Genomic DNA, 17,274 nt, shown 5'->3' on the forward strand with positions numbered 1-17,274 from the left:
TTGAGCAAACCCAAGATGCTCTCACATCAAATTCAAACCTCATTTTGCATGTCCTTAATTTTTATATTTTTCATCTTTCATAACTTTAGGTTGCATAACCTTGTCCTTGCATGATCCTAGTTTGCATAAACCATAATTGCATATCTGAAAACATTTTCATATCATATCCAAAAACATTGTCCAAACATTGAAAGCTTCCAAATTCCAAGGAACACTATCCAAGCATCAACTTTGTCCAAATCCACAAACATTTTCAAACCAAACATTGCTTTGCATAGGAAAACCTTTTGCATAATCCCATTATGCACTTAAACCTTATATGTCCTAAAACATTATTAACCCCTTTCAAACTTTCATACATAAATGCCAAGTTGCATTTTTATAATCCAAATTTTCAATTTTTTTATTTTTATTTTTGTATACATACCCTTAGTGTAAATTTTTCATTTCTATGTTCCAAAAAAATCCAAAACTACTTTCATTTTCACACCTTACTCAAGAACACAATCAGAGCATTCATTTTGATTCCATACCTTTGGAACCTTTGCATTGTCATGCCTTAGTTTCATTTTCATCCCTTAATGAAAAAAACTTAAAATCTTGCATACCTTAGGTACATTTGCATACATCCTTAGACATCATGCCACTTTTCACAAGATCTCAAACTTGTACAAGGAAACAAGACTCATACAAATCCATGTTCATTTCAAGTGACAAGACCCCACAATTTTTTTTTGACCCAACACAAGATATACATGCACAACAAGGTTTTTCAATCAAATATTGTGGGAACTTCACAAACACCTTTTGATCCAAAACAAGGCTTTACCTCATACATGACATACACCTCACATGAAGTTACTTCTTTTGATCAAATGATAATGACACCCTCAACATCTTATGATCAATCACTTGAATCTCACATGCTCCTTATTAAAAAGGTTCAAAAGAAAATGAAATCCATTACAAAAAGATCCTATGACATGGCTAAACTTTATAACTATCTAGTACAATATTTTTTTGAAGATCACATAAAATATCTCATGGATAGATAAAAAATGCGAAAACTTATTGCACAACTCACAAAGGAAAAAAAAAATTGCAATCAAATAATTCTAAATGAAAAACTTAAATATGATTAACCCAATCCTATTTCAAAACATGCGTCATCTTCTTCAAATGAAACATGCAACATATTTTCTCTACCAAACACTTCGACAACATGTGGAACAATTCAATTGGGGCCACTCACTAACTTTGAACAAATATTCATTCCATTTAAATGAAGAAATCCTTCAAAAACATTACAACTTTATGTGCCAACAATTCAATCATCACAAAGTTCACAAAAACTTGGCCTTCAACAACATTGCAAGATAGTCAACAATAATTTGTGTCCTTACTTCGAACAAGTTTGTCTGTAACAAGAACAATCTCAAACATGTCAACTTTTTCACATCAAGAAAACATGATCAATGAAATTCATTGAGGATCATCTTCTCTAAAATGAATTTCAAAAACATTCCCATGTCACTTCTATGTCACCAACATGATCACCCAAGAAAATTAAATCTAAATCATATGCTTTGAAGCAAATCTATCTAAAGTTATTTGAAAAAGATAAGGATAATAATTCACCCATATCTAAAAATGGCTTATCCCAAAATAATCACATAGGTAAAAACCTATTTCCTCTCATGAAATGTACATTCAAGAAAGATCCATGTCTTCCACCAGTCCTTTATCTCCCAAAGACTCATATGAGAATTTAATTCCATCACTTAGAAGTGTCATTTATAATGCTGAGCTTCCAAGAAAGATCCATGTCTTCCACTAGTCCTTTATCTCCCAAAGACTTGTACGAGAATTTAATTCCATCACTTAGAAGTGTCACTTATAATGTTGAGCTTCTTAAGCATAAGAAACCACCTAAAGAATACCTTTTTGGGTTCAAGATGAGAATGCCAAAGAAACTCAAAAATAAATTGTCATCTAGAACATGGCCACCTAAAACCCACAAGCATAAAAGGTTATTTTGGTTAGTTCATCACAAAAAATTGAAAAACTAATTAGATTGACCCAAATGCAAGGTCCCACTGGGCATGCCAACAATGTATCACCTATTATCTAGTATTCCAAATTGAAAACTAATGTATTGAAAGCATTCTTAATACTAAAAATGGAAAAACACTTATGATAGGACTGATTATTATAACCGCAAAAGGAGGCAAACCAAGAATGGTAGGCTCCTAATGATATAACACATGATGCATTGGATTTGTCCCTGATAGGAGGGGATGTATTCTCTTATTGTGCTCAAGCTTCCAAAGGATGAAGGATTTCACCAAATGTGTGTAAGGATGAGGGTTTCAAACAATGGAGGTATGGAGGTATTTCAACATTATGATAAATAGCATTATAAAATTGCATGAAAAGGTGGATGATATTTGTGAAGGGAGAGGCTTCTATTTATAGGCCAAGGGGTAGAGAGATGGATGGTCAGGACGCAAAGATGATGAGATGTTGAGGGAGGGTCAAGATGCACTCAAAAGGGGGCACATGGATTGTGCTTCTTTAGCACCAATAGGGAGGTGACACTTGTTGCAAGGAGGATGAGTGTGAGAGGATAGGATAAGGGTTGGTCAAAGGAGTAATAAGGGAGGTTGTGTATGTAACAGGGATGTAAGAGTCATTAAGAGAGGTGTAAGAGATATTTTGGGGATGTGAGAGGTGTGGTTGAGTTTGTTAATTTTGGCTTGGGTTAGCAAGTCTTAACCCTTGCTTAAAGTTGTGCACATGCTTAGGAGGGGGATTAATATTAGCTTAGAAAGGGGGTTAGGAGGGCAAGTGGTTTAACTTTGATGGGATGGGTGGGTTAGATGGTTAAGTGAGGTTAGTATGGGTGAATGGGTTGGATTAGGGGTTAGGATTGGGTTTAGGGATGTTTTAGGTGTTTAGATATTTTATTAAATGATTTATTTAATAAAATAGGAGAATGAAATTAAATTGAATAGATTTGAGGATTTAATCAATTTAATAGAGAAATAGGGATTTAATTGATAAATTAATTTTGGGTTATCATTTGATTTTATAAATTGGACTATAGTTAATTAAATGAATTAATTAACTAGGGGATGATGATTAATTAATTAAATAGTGAATATTTAATCAATAATGTCCTAGGAGATAGCTAAATATGATTATCTAGTGATGTAATCAGATTTAGGTGTTTACATTTTGCCCCTCTTTGACATAGTGTTGAAATAACACTATTTCAAAGAGGTTCAAATATAAACGATGTGAAGAGGACTTTTTTTTTAAAGCAACATGTTTGCCCGAGTTTTAATGTAGAAGAGGAGAGAATAGATTGGGTGATGCCCCCTTAAGAAGGTGGTAGGGAGAGGAGGAGAGGCCTAACAACTTCTTGAAAAGTATAAGAATATAGGGCAAGCATGAGGACTGAGAGTGGCCAAGAGAGGGGTTTGAAGGAAAGTCATACTCTCACTATGGGAGAATGATACAAAGGAAAACCTTGTGCACAAGGATAATTAATGGGTAAGAACACTAGTTATAGGGGGAGGGGGGAGGGTGATTGGTTACTTAAATTGGACCTAAGAAAGTGATTTGGAAGATGGTAGGGTTGGGGAGATTTATGATTCTAGGATTAGGATTGGTGATGACTAATATTATGATTGATGTAGGAGCAAGGATTGTGATTGATGCAGGAGCTATGATTATGATTGATTCAGGAGATATGATTTATGATTGATGCAGGAGCTATGATTGTGATTGATGCAAGATTGGATACCATGGGATTGGTAGATTGGTTGGATTAATTGGATGGGATGCTTTTATAAGATGAGATGTTTGGATATGATATGATGCTCTGATAGGATGGGATTCTTGGATAGGATAGGATGTTTGGGATGGTTGGATTGGATGGGATGCTTAAAGCAATCCATTGAAGCTTGAGTGTGGGGGTGTTCCAAAGGGGAGCACCACCATGTATTTGAGAACTTATTTTGATATAGGAATATTGGGGATATGGAAAGGTTACTAAAAACATCAAGGCCTTTGCACCAATATTTCATAGGGTTGACATGAAACAAACACGCAAGGATTGCCCCAACATCACACATGAATCCTAGAGGAATCAAAGTGTAAATGATACTAGATAACCCACAAACAAATGATATTTCCAAAGTACACCATGTAACCACAAGTGATCACATGTTTGGACTATGCAAGGGTCATATATGACTGACTCACAAGTAGAAAAGAAAAGATGATAGACCTGATCAAGACCTTCCTCTTGAGTTGCCCCATTCATAGCACACCATAATATAAAAGATCATGGAGACTTTAAGGAGGGAACAACCCAAATCTCTTGGAAGAGATACTTTTAAGAACCAAACTTGAAATCCTGAAAAGAAAAGAAATCAAAAGAAACTATAAAATCCATGAAAAAGTAAAATTTTGCCAAAGACATCAATAGGACTGGATACTGATGGACCAAGATCAAGTGAGAGGATGGATGCATCCTATAAGGATCTATTTGTAATATAGAGGACTAGGATGAGTTAAGCAATCAAATTTTTTTAGGAAAACATTTTGATGACAAAGGATCTCGTACAAGGATTTGTTAAAGCATCTAACCAAGAGAACTACAATTTGTGATCAAGCATGAACTAACATGAAGAGATGAGAGATGTACAATGGTAACAAGAAATGGGTTGACGTGCAAAGAATATACAATTGATTGACCTAAGTATTCACAAGGGATTACTATACACAAAGGTCAATATGATAGGATAGTAGTGGGAAGGATAAAGATGAGAAGTTAGCAGATGAAAGATTTAGGATGAGGAGATTAGTAGATAAAAAGATTTGGGTTTAGAAGATAGAGGAAATGCATGGGATAAGGAGATAGAGAGAAACCTTGGGATGAGGAGATAAAGGGGATGAAAAGCTCAAGATGAGAAGATAGTTTGTGAAAAGCTTAAAATAGTAGGAGTAAAAAAGCTCAGGATGAGGAGATATTGGATGAAAAGCTCAAGATGAGAAGATAGTTTGTGAAAAGCTTAAGAGAGTGGGGTTAAGAAGCTTAGGATAGCGAGCTATAAAAAGCTTAAGATGAAGAGGTAGAAGGGATGAAAAAGCTCAGAATGAGGGGATGATGGATTGAGGGTGGATAGGGCTAGATACTAATGACAAGGTATGTACCAGGTGATGGAAAGATGGAGAGATGGGAGGAAGTGCAAGAATAAAAGAAAAGAGAATGACTAGGTTTGGGGGAATAGAAGGAGGGACATGACAAGTCTCCAAGGAATATAGTGCCCCTAGTAATAAAGTTATTCAAGAGGAGTTTTTAAAAGGGGTGGGATATGATGAAAAAATGGTCAACAAGAGGATAAGGGACATAGATGGAGGATAGAAGGATTTTTTTATGAGGGTTGTGATAGGATAGAGGTTTTGATGGCAAGAGGATAAGAAGGTAGATGGAAGCTAAGGATGGGAAAGGTGAATGAGCAGGGGAGATAGGGGATAATAATATTTGGTAGATGAGGATGATGGAGGGAGTATATGGATGAAAGAATGGGTGGATACAAAGTTTGAGGGGAAATGGATGTCAAAAGGATGACTAAAAGCATGTATCTAGTGGTGGACATTATTGTTATCAAGAACCAAAGGAGGATAAAATAGATAAGATGTGGTTGGTATAGTGGAATGAGATGGGTATGGTGGGTGATGGAAAGTACCTGCATGTGTATAGAGCATTTGGATAAATGGATTATGCATGATGCTTGTTTTCCAAGTTTTCATCATGGTACTTGTCAAAGGCACTTGAATTGCCAAGTTTTCACCAGTGTACAGTTACTTTTCTTTACTTGATTTTTTTATTTTTTATTTTTATTTTTGACATTTTGGATGCATTTTTACTCATGGATGTTGGTATGATGGGTGGAAAAAGATTGGATTGAATGAGTGGAATGGGAGATGGGAGTTTGGCAGGTAAGGGATGGGAGGACATGAGGCTTGTGGGTAAATGGATGAGGAATTTGGAAAGATCATCATTGGCACACACCCTGAAAGGGGATGAAGTAGTAGGAGAGATGGTGTTGAGTGAGGTTAAGGAGAAAGTGGAGGAAGAGAAATATAAGAACTACAAGTAAAGTTGGAAGATGGAGGATGGAGAATTTAGTATAAAAAGCATATGGACTAATAGTGGATTAGGGGGATGAAGGATGTATATATGGAGATTTGGATAAAGAATGAATGGATGAGGCTTTTTGAGTAGCATGAATGGATGCCAATTGAGATTTTTTTTTGAGATGCATTTTTTTTACGAGCATCTTGGGTATCCACATGATTTTTGACTTTTTCAGCTTGGGCCTTTATGGCCTCTTGACTTTTTCTTTAATTTGGATCAAATGCTTCTCTTCAAGAACATTTATTTTAGAAGGGACATGTCAAAACTTGGATTTTTGTGGATTTGTGGATTTATGATTTTTTATTTTGGCATCCAATATGATTTTATTAGCCATGGGATGGTAACAAGAGCATGGAAGAGATGGAGGGATGGTGGATAGAAAGATAGAGGTTGAAGGTTGGAAGGGATTCAAGGATGAGTGCCTTTGATGATCTAGCTTGTACATGTGACGGGATGGAATGATGGATTGGAATATAGGATGTGGATGCATATAATTGCCCAAAATGGATGGAGGGAAAGAAGGACATGGGCCTAAAATAGATAGAAATGAAAAAGGTGTAGATCCCAAGATAGATGGAGGAGATAAAGGATTCATATTAGGTATATAGGGACCCAAAATGGATGGAAAGGTTGGGGGATTTAGATAACAGATATATGGACCCAAAATGGAGGATTGGAGATAAGGAGTAGGATAAGGGACCAAAATAGATGTAGAAAAAGAGGGATGGGAACTTTGGGGTGAAGATGGAAGGACTTGGGACCATGCAGGGATAGAAGGGATACCAACATCTAAGATACACTTTTATTTATTTCTTCAAGATGATGTTCATTATTTGAAACATAAGATGTGAGTCCATTACTAGCTAAAAAAGTTGAAGCTTCAGATATGATAGTTAGTCTTTATTCTACAGATCTATCATCAGGAAGTATATGAGACATATAATCATGAAGCAATGAGGATGGAAGGAGAGGATCTTGATTTGGATGGGTTGATGGAAATGGATCTTGAGATGGAGTAGGTATGATGGTAGGATTCATATATGGAGGGGATAGTGACTACTCTTTGGATGGAGTGAATGGTAAAATTCAATCATGTAGGGGAATAAGTGGGATGGTGGGATCTTCTTTTGTGTTGTGGGATATTTTAACATGCTTTTGGACAAGATCTTGATAGGAATAGATGGGAGTGGATGGTATGATAGGAGAAGTATAGATGGCTTTTTAAAGTGAGGTAGATGGATGGGTGGGAGGTTCTTCAATGGAGATGGGTTGATGTGGGATGGACTCATTAGGTTTATTACATGGGATTTGGATAATGCTAGGAGGAGGGGATGTTGATGGGATTTGGAGGGATTCGATAGAGGGGAGGTACAAGATGGAAGGGGTCTAATAAGTGGGGTGGATCAGATAGGGATGATAGCGAAAGGATGATGTAAGAGGAGTGATGGGGGTGGTAGATGGATTTTCTTTGGATTTCCTTGTAAAATTTCTTGGAGACAAGTTTGTTGGACTGGGAGGAGTAAGGGATTAAGGGGATGCACTATTTAACTAGGACTAGTTGGAGGATTTGGAAAGGGGTTTGGAATATATTGAGATGGTGGATTTGGACTAGGGATGTAGCTACTAGAATTGTTTTGGAATGGTGGAGATGGGGAGATGAAGGTGGAGGAAGATGGATATATGGTTGATGTATAAGAGGAATATGTGGGCACAATATAGGAAGGAGTTGAGGATGAGGACAATAATGGATTTCCCTTGTCAAAGGTATCATAGGGAGTACTAGTGGGTATGGATGGAGGAAGGATGGAGTAGTTTGGAAGAATGTTTGGATTATGGAGGGTGTTGGGAACAATATCTCTAAGGCTTTCAATATACCCATCATAGTCAACAAGATCATCATCATTATGGGAATAGGATGGAGTGGGAGAAAAGGTGGGATGACCAAAATCATCAGAATAGGATTGTGACATGATGTTTTTTAGATGAAGGATGAATACAAAACTGCATATTAGGATAAGTTGGTAATCTTAGATTTGGATTTGGATGAATCTCATGATGAAAGTAAATACTGACTCCAAAGGATATGGAAATGGGGTGGGGAATAACTAAGAAGACTTTAGCTATCTTAGGATAAGGAAGACTTGATGGAAGACTAGAATGATGTAGGAAAGGATGTAATTATGATGACAATGCTTGAAAGTTGTGGATGAATCTTTGATGAGGTAGTGACTACGTTAAGTATGCCTTTCATTTGGGTTGAATGATTTACCAAGGGATAAAGTGGAAAAAACTAGACTTAGGGTTGTTGCAAATGGACTTGCTAACAATAGTTGTGAATGGTGTATAAGTGATCTCTTTAGGAAAAGTTCTTGCTTGTTTTTGAACCATGGGGAGGATTTGGAACACTCAAGAACATCAAACACAGCAATAAATCTATAAGGTCTCACTAAGACATACAAGCTTAGCTAGGGTTGTCCTCAATATATGCAAGGTACATGAGGCCCAAGTCTATAGATGAAAGAAAATAATGCCACAAAACTAGGATGAGATAGTAACCCAAATCTCCACCTTCACTTCCCAAAGGTATAAAGTTCTTTGGGGTTTAGCCAAGAGTGACAAGATTATGCTTCCAAGAGAGGTGTCTTTTGATTCACCTCTCGATATTTATACTCTGCTAGAATGCTAGAGTTGAGGTCATCCCAAGTGGTGATGAAATCCCCAAGTAGGCCTCTTAAAAAGAGTAAAATAAGACCACATAAGTGATATTGGGTTTAAAATACACTCATCCATTTCCAATTGATGATTTAGATTTTGTAATCTATGATTGAAGACACTTGTGATTATGGCATACTATGTTCATTCCAACTTGACAGTGTCGTCAGCATAATGGAAATTGAGAGTTCATCAACATAAGAAATTCAAGCATCCTTAACATGAGTAATTTGATAAGGGATGAGTGAACATGTCAATCTCATTCATGCATTCAAGATCGAGTGATTTCTTTTTAAGCCCCAAAGTTAAAGTGTGAGGTATAGAAATGATTAATTGATCCTTGGAATTTAAGATTGTATTTATTGTTTTAATCATGCATTCCAATTAAAGCTTGATTTTAGTTCATGGCATGCAAGATTGACCTAAGCGACATCCATTCAATTAAAGATTTTTTTAAACATGCAAGTTCATGCTAAGAAAAACCTGTAAAAAATATGGTTAGGTTTTCAAGATGCTCTAATCTAATATGCTACAAAAAAAAATTCAAATTGATTAGTCACCAAAAAAATTTCCAAAATGGAAGCTTAACTATGGGAAATATATGTTTAACATTTTTTGTTCTTTTTGATATGTGTAAATCAACTCAGAATATTCCATATCTTATGGAACCACTGAAAGTCAAATTTTGGTTTATACTCTTTAAAAAAAAATAAAAAAATAAAACAGTGATCCCGTGGGTTGAGGACAACAATCCTACGGGTTTAGGATAGCGATCCTGTAGTTGTGGGAACACAACTAAGGGTAGTAGAATTGAAGTATAGAGAACTAGTGAAAAAGAAAAATAGATTGCAAGTTAAAAAGTTGTAGAGTGATCCCACGAAACAATGATACCGTGGGTTTTTGAGGGAGCATTCCCATAGATAGATGGGTCGACGGGATTGAAGGCAAAATGATAAAACTAGTTTTCTGGTCTTGGATAATTTTGGACAAGCGTTCCCACATGTTTTTACAGTGATCAATCTTACTGATAAGGATTGGTCAGCGGGATTGATGGGGCTATTTTTATGACATGTGTTGATGAAGGTTTGAGGTATACAATGATCTCGCCCTCACAGGTTCGTGTTTCCACTAGTGGATGGCCACAATCTTGTGGTTGTAGGATCACATTCCTAGGGCTATGAGATCATGAAAAAAAGGTTTTCTGAAGTGTTTGAAAATGAAAAGTAATTAGATGGTTGGGAGCGTGATTTCCAAAGAATGACCTGCATACCTACAAAAATATCAGTAAACCTCCTACAAAAACCCACAAGCATAAGAGGTTATTTTGGTTAGTTCATCACAAAAAACCTAAAAACTGATTAGATTGACCCAAATGTGGGGTCCCACTAGGCATGCCAAAATGTATCACCTATTATCTAGTATTGCAAATTGAAAACTAATCTATTGAAAGCATTCTTAATACTAAAAATGGAAAAACACTTATGATAGGACCAATTTTTATCACCACAAAAGGAAGCAAACCAAGAATGGTAGGCTCCTAATGGTATAGGACAAGATGCAATGGATTTGTCCTTGATAGGAAGGGATGTATGCTCATGTTGTGCTCAAGCTTCCAAAGGATGGGGCATTTCAACAAATGTGTGTAAGGATGAGGGTTTCAAACAATGGAGGTATGAACGTATTTCAACATTATGATGGTATTTTGGTAGTTTTTAGGCTCTCAAAATAGCATTCTAACATTGCACGAAAAGATGGATGATATTTGTTAAGGGAGAGGCTTCTATTTATAGGTGAAGGGGTAGAGAGATAGATGGTTAGGATGCAAAGATGATGAGATGTTGAGGGAGGGTCAAGATGCACTCAAAAGGGGGCACATGGATTATGCTTATTTAGCACCAATAGGGAGGTGACACTTGTTGCAAGGAGGATGAGTGTGAGAGGACAGGATAAGGGTTGGTAAAAGGAGTAATGAGGGAGGTTGAGTACATAAGAGAGATGTAAGAGTCATTAAGAGAGGTGTAAGAGATATTTTGGGGATGTGAGAGGTGTGGTTGAGTTTGTTGACATTGGCTTGGGTTAGCAAGTCTTAACCCTTGCTTAAAGTTGTGCACATGCTTAGGAGGGGGATTAGGATTAGCTTAGAAAGGGGGTTAGGAAGGCAAGTGGTTTAGCTTTGATGGGATGGGAGGGTTAGATGGCTAAGTGAGGTTAGTATGGGTGAGTGGGTTGGATTAGGGGTTAGGATTGGGTTTAGGGATGTTTTAGGGGTTTAGATATTTTATTAAATGATTTATTTAATAAAATGGGAGAAAGGAATTAAATTGAATAGATTTGAGGATTTATTCAATTTAATAGAGGAATAGGGATTTAATTGATAAATTTATTTTGGGTTATCATTTAATTTTATCAATTAATTAACTAGGGGATGATGATTAATTAATTAAATGTTAAATATTTAATCAATAATGTCCTAGGAGATGACTAAATATGATTATCTAGTGATGTAATCAGATTTAATTGTCTACAGTCACTAGACCCTAATCAAGGAGATATTCTAACACAACACCCCTTCTTCCAAAGGTTCCCACTATCAATTTACTTCCCACTCTGCAATTACTCCAAGTCACCACTTTAATACACATCTACACTAGCTTTTCCTAGGGTCTCAACCTTTGTATGGTAGGTTTTAGGGCTCACATATAGGTTCATTTATAAAATATTAATAACTTCTAGATCATATATTTCCTTGATTTCTTATTGATATCCTCAAAACCCTTGTTTAGGGTTAGTAGCCCTTGAGCCCCAATTAGGCCTCCTTTTATACCTTTTCTCAATTAACTCACAAATTTCCTTAACACGAACCTAAACCAATCTATATTCATGATACCGTCTTTAAGTTTCTTGAATATTTTCTAGGTCATAGACCCTCAAAGTGTCCATAGAGTTCCTTACTAGAAACATGCCTATTTACAAGGGTTTCTAGTTTACCCTTGCTATCTAATCTTTCATAGATTGAATATGTTTTCAAATGACGTCAAAATTCCCTCAATTCCTAGTCATAGGGCCTTCTTTCAATACACTAAATATTTCAATTATTTATTGGCACAAACCAATCAAATTCATCCTTTATTTGAACTTTATAAGCATCAAGTCTCCTAGCTAGGTACACCAAGTCTCACCTAGGGTTTGATGGTAAAAATTTAAAAAAGGATGAAAAAATGATTCCAAAATACATATTTAAAATGTATGTATAATTATCTAATATATTTCTATTGGTCTTGGAGGCTCAACCAGTAAAAATCATTCTAGAGACATTTCTATGCTACCCTCTCTAATTAGGACATTGAACTATGCAAAACACAAAGATTTATTCTACACTACCTAAATTACATGATAGGAATCCCTAGTTATGCTTAAATTTATCCCTTCAAATTTCCTTCCAAAATATAAAACCAAATTACTCAAATCAATCCATTAAGCTCTAGATGTCTAAGTTGCAAGATGACTATAACTAGAAATGTAATAATAGTTTACTTTATTCAAACTTTACAACCATATAATGGGAACTCCAACCCCTAATTCTAATATGAAATGAGAGTATAAATCTTGGGTGCACATGTATCAACTATCTTAATCAATCCAAGACTTACTCTTGGATCGTTGCTCAAATGTTGTCATTTCTTGTCATGATGCAACTTTTGCACCTTTTGCATTTGGAGCATTCTATGACTCCCTATTGCCTCCAATTTACACACTTAGGTCTAATACTATATATAAAGATATTTTACACATTTTTACCCATTTTGGAGTCAAGATCAATGTTTGACCAAGTTTGACTCAACTAGGAAACCTTTTCCAATACATGATAACATTTTCCCAATCTTAGGAAACATCTTTCCAATACCTGGAATGACTTCCTAAGAACTCAAGCACACTCTAAGGACTTTATTTTAGTCCTTTATTCTTTAGTGGTGATTCTAAGACCACTTACAAGACAGAAATGATGAGACTTTAGCCAAACCCTAGGTGTCCCTACACCATTCTCCCCCTGCAACAAAGAAGTTAGGTTACCTTATGAATAATGAGGTCCAAATTTATACCGAGCTTCTTGAAATCATTCTTTGCCACCCAAGTAGCTTTTAAATCAAGTTTTTTATTTCTACTTCACAAGAAGCTCTATCTAAATTTGGTGTCTAGTTTTCTTTTCACTCTTGAATCAAGGACCCTCTCAACTTGAGGTTTTCTTTTTTTAGGTACCCTAAGATCCTTCACATCTTTATCTACCTTTGTATTGGACTCCCTCTCTATTATAGCAGGTCTTTTATATTGGACTAAGTCTTAAGTATTTAATATGGGAGGGATAGACAACTCCTTGGGAAGCTTTATCTTGTAGGCATTTGAGCCATACTTTTCTCAGAATTTACAAGGTTCAATCCTTCTCATTTGTATCTTACTTGGTATGCCCTTTTGGAGTATAGCATTGTTAAGGTGTGCCATGGCCCTATCACCTACCTCAAATTGAAGATCTCTTCTCCTTGTATCTACCTTAGACTTAAGCTTTTGATTTTCCTCTATCAGATTCTTCCTTACCTATTCATGGACCTCCTTCATTAATTGTGAAAAATTATCAGCATGCACACTGACTCCTTGATTCTTCAATTCTCTAAGCTCACACACCCCTCTAGGATGTATGCCGTAGACTACCTCAAATGGGCATTTCCTTATTGTCTTGCTTACACTATCATTATAAGAAAAATCTTCTTAGGGAATGACTTAATCCCACACCTATCCATACTACTTAGTTAAACATAAAAAAAGGTTACCAAGTACTTTATTCATCACCCTAGCCCGGCCATCTATTTGTGGATGGTAGGATGAACCAAAAACAAAATTAGTTCCAAGCCTTTTCCATATGGTTTTCTAGAAATGTGTCATAAAATTGACATCCCTATCTAAAACTATGCTTCTTGGTAACCTATGAATTCTTATAACTTCCTCAAAGAGAACACGGGCTATGTAACTAACATCATGTGTAGTTTTGTAGGGTATAATATGACTCATTTTATTGAACCTATCCACTATGACAAACACACTGTCAAAACCAGTGGTTGTTTTTGGAATACCCACTATTAAATCTATGATTAAATACTCCTAAGGCCTATTAGGAGTTGGTAGAGTTTAGTATAATCCAACATTAGAAGATGTTCCTTTGGCCTTTTGACAAACAATACACTATTCTACATACCTCTTGATGTCCTTTTACATCATGGGTTAGAAGTAGAACCTTTAAACTAGTTCTAAGGTCTTATTAAGACCAAAATGTCCACTTACACTTCCATTGTAATTTTCTTTAATAATATTTTCCCTCGTAGAACCCTTGGGACACACAACTGATTTCTCCTAAAAAATAATCCATTTTGCAAGGTATAATTAGAAATTGACTATGAAAATGATTGTCCAACTCAAGATATACCTTGTAGGATTTTGAAAAGTCTTCATCTTCTACATATATATGCTTAAATCCTTTAATTCCAATGTTATGCAACTGTATCTCTTTAACAATAATTAGCCTCCTAATGATTGCATCAGCAACTTTGTTGTTCCACCCCTTCTTTTCCTTTATGATGAAGGTACATGCTTGTATGAATTCCATCCATTTTATGTGCCTAAGACTAAACTTATCTTTTTGTATTGATAAAGCTTAGAGCCTGATTGTCTATATAGACCATAAATTCTTTAGAAAATAGGTACTACCTCCATTTCCTAAGGTCTTGAAACAATGCATAGAAATCTAAGTCATATGATTAGTACCTAGACTTGGATTAATTCAATCTCTTGTTGAAGAAAGCTATTGGGCTTCCTTATTGTCATATAACTTCTCTCATTGCTATATTTATTGCATCATAGTCCACTCAATGGTTTCTCAAAACTTGGCAACATTAGGATGGGTTGTGTAGCCACTTCTTGTTTCAACCTTTCAAAGGATTCATTGGCTTCCTTGGTCCATTTGAGTGACCTACCTTAATGGTGTCTAGGATAGGTGTATAGATTTCACTAAATCTCCTAATAAAATTCCTATATAATTGTGCCAACCCATGAAAACTTCTCACTTTAGTCCCAATGTTACTAGTAGGCCAGTTAATTATGGCTTCCACCTTGCTTGGATCCAACCTTAGATCACCTTTTTGTTGGAATTCTTTAGAATATATAAGAGGGGGGTGAATTAGTTATCAAAGGTCCATATGTAAAAATAAATCTTTTCATAGCTTAGTGAACCCATATCCATAAAAAAAAAAAATCATCATGCATGCATCTATTAGATCATACAATCACTTAAACTTGTAGGTTACTATCAAATCAACCTTATAGAAATGTAAGCATAAAATATAATAGACTCAATAGCACATTAGACATAATGATTTAATGAGGAAACCCAATTTGGGAAAAACTACTAGTAACATGCTACTCATTCTCACTCTTTTGAAGTGATGCCCTGTGAAAGGCCAACCCTATGAAAGGTTATAATGCACACTGTTAAATGTGACCTAGTTAAAGGATTTCAATCACCCTATTAGGAGTGAGCCTTGTTAGAGGACTTTAGATCATTCACTTGGAATATCACCCTATTAAAGTATTTACAAATGATTTTTAGGTCAACCTTAATCCAAAGGATTTACCCTAGATTGGTACAATGATTAGAAAGTAATAGTAATGCTTGACTTGATAACAACTTACAACACACTTGCAGATTATAGATCTTTTTTTTAGTCCTCCATTCTAATTGGCTTTCACACACTTCAACTCTGATATCTTGTTCACCCTTCAAGCATCCATACCATTAATCCTTCTTTCTTTTCTTGCCAATAATAGTCTCTTCTCTTAGGTGACTAAATAAAGCAATACCCTAAACTCCTTGTCTTCCTTAGGTTCCCACACATGACAACCTTTTCTACTGACCAATCATCTCTATAAATAGAAAATTAAGATCTTTTGTTGTTCAACCTCCATCCTTTTTAGGATTAGGTTGAATTAGGTAGGATTTAATGAATCTACCCATCTTTGTAGTTTATTCCCTTCTAGAAACTTCTTCAATCCTATTTGAATTTGACTCAAAATAATTCATATTAAATTCTATACCACCAGACCATCAAGCTTATCTTCCACACGGTTCACACAATCCAAATCAAGCTTTTCATCTTAGATTCATTGAATTCATGATCTTTATCATAATGATGACACTTGGAATTAACTTGTTTCTTGATGCTTGACACATACTACATTGCTCAACATCCACTATAAAAATACTCGGCATGAACTAAAGTTTACCATCACTTAGCATCAGCTAAAATTTACTTGGCTTACATTGTATCACTCGGCATACATTGAAATTTGACTTTTCTTGGCTCCAACTAATTTTTTTCTCAACTTACACTAACTTTGCTAGGCACCTACTATGTAGATTGTTAAGCTTGGTAGACATACTTTGTTTAACTTTTTCTTTTGAACTTAATCAATGTATCCACGTTTTGTAACCTTAAGTATATTTTTTTTTCACAAAAGTTTTCACCCTTGTCCAAAAGTTTTTACCTAACGACAACCTTGTGAAACATGGAAACAACCTCCAAGATATGGGACTTGAACTATGATGTTGAGTCTTCAGAGAAGGTTGGCTTCCTTTGCTATTAGGGTGCACCTAACTACACTAGGGGGGGAAAAGGGAAAAGGAATGCATGAAAGAAAATCTACCTACTCTAACGTAAGGGATGATGCACTAAAATAGATTTTTTGATCTTATCTTTTCTCATGAATGTATGGTTAACCAATTATAACCTCAAAGGATAAAGATTTAGACCTTTCTTAGTTTAACAACCACATGTAGATTAGACAACAAAAGAATACTACAGGAAGAGTCTTCACTTAATATCATTCAAATTTCAAAAGTAGATATAATCATGAAAATTGAAAAATATAGACAAAAACATTAACTAGAGGTAAAGAGAACTTGCATAGTGTGTTAATGGCTAAAAGAGACTTAGTAGAGGATTATAATGGCTTAGAGGCATGAGAAATTATAATAGTATGCATGGAATAAATAATAGAGAATCAGAGAAAGATCAACCCTCACAAAGACTACAAAATCTTCCTTTATAGCTTAGGCAAAACTGAGATATTTCCCATTGAAGTGACTCCACAGCTACTGCCATTAAGTGCTTAGGGAGCAATCAAGGTAGTCTAAAAAGATTGAATCTGGTAGACTTGTAGAGATGTGAAAATCATGGAAACCTTGATTGGAGGAAACCCCTGAAGTGATGAAAATGATGTCAATCAATGCTAGAATTCCTCAAAATGGA

Source organism: Cupressus sempervirens, chromosome 9, assembly GCF_028749045.1.
Source record: "Cupressus sempervirens isolate cs-2001-9-10 chromosome 9, ASM2874904v1, whole genome shotgun sequence".
Taxonomy (NCBI): domain Eukaryota; kingdom Viridiplantae; phylum Streptophyta; class Pinopsida; order Cupressales; family Cupressaceae; genus Cupressus; species Cupressus sempervirens.